We start from the raw sequence: 863 nt of genomic DNA on the forward strand, positions 1-863 counted from the left end.
CCGCGACCCCGGTGCCCACGCCCCCAGGCACGCCTGGCGGGCTCGGTGGGGGTCGTCTGCGCTCCCACATCGGGGTCGGGGGTGCTCGAAACGGGCAGCAGGAGAAGAAGACTGCCTGGGCTGCAACACACGTTTCCTTGTTGGTTTATTGTTTCTTTTTCTTCTTTTTTGGAGGGAGAGGTCCCTGCAAGGTCCCTTCCCGGGCTGGGGAGGGACCCAATGCCATCATGGTAGGGACTGGAGCGTCTACGAGTGTGGAGGGGGACACATCGGCCTAAGGTAGCTACGAGGAAAAGGGACGCCTTCCAGGACAGGTCCTTGAGGTGTGTCTGTGTCCGCCCCAAGCAGCCGGGGCCCTCCCTCCAGGCCGGGGGCCTGCGGGCCGCCTGTTCTGGCCCTGGTGGGGTGGGCGGAGGACCAGCAGGAGCAAGAGGCAGGGGCCGAGGACGGAGGGCCTTCCCGACAGCCGACAGCCGGGCTGGGGTGTACATTCAAGTGTGAGGTGAACCCTTTGGGGGGGAGGGGATTCAAGTGTGAGGTGAACCCTTTGGTGGGGAGGGGGCCCAGAGGCCGCCCCGCCCTGCCGGGCACTGCAGACGGGGCAGGGCCGCCCCTCACCGCTGAGCCTCTGAGTCTGGGGGGAGGGGCTGCTGGCTCGGCCCTGCCGGCCTGGTTCTCCAAGGGTCTGTGGATTGACACTGGTTCTTTCCGTAAAAAAATAAAATTAAAAAAAGCAGCACGTCACGCCCACTGTGAGCAAGGCCTGGTAGTTGCGGGAGGCCGGCCCGGCCAGGGTGGCCTTCCCACGGGCGCAGGCGAGGGGCAGGCGCTGAGGGACGGCGGGGCGGCTGCACCCTCGGCCT

This window comes from Tupaia chinensis, unplaced genomic scaffold, assembly GCF_000334495.1.
Source record: "Tupaia chinensis unplaced genomic scaffold, TupChi_1.0 Scaffold138665_1, whole genome shotgun sequence".
Classification (NCBI taxonomy): Eukaryota; Metazoa; Chordata; class Mammalia; order Scandentia; family Tupaiidae; genus Tupaia; species Tupaia belangeri.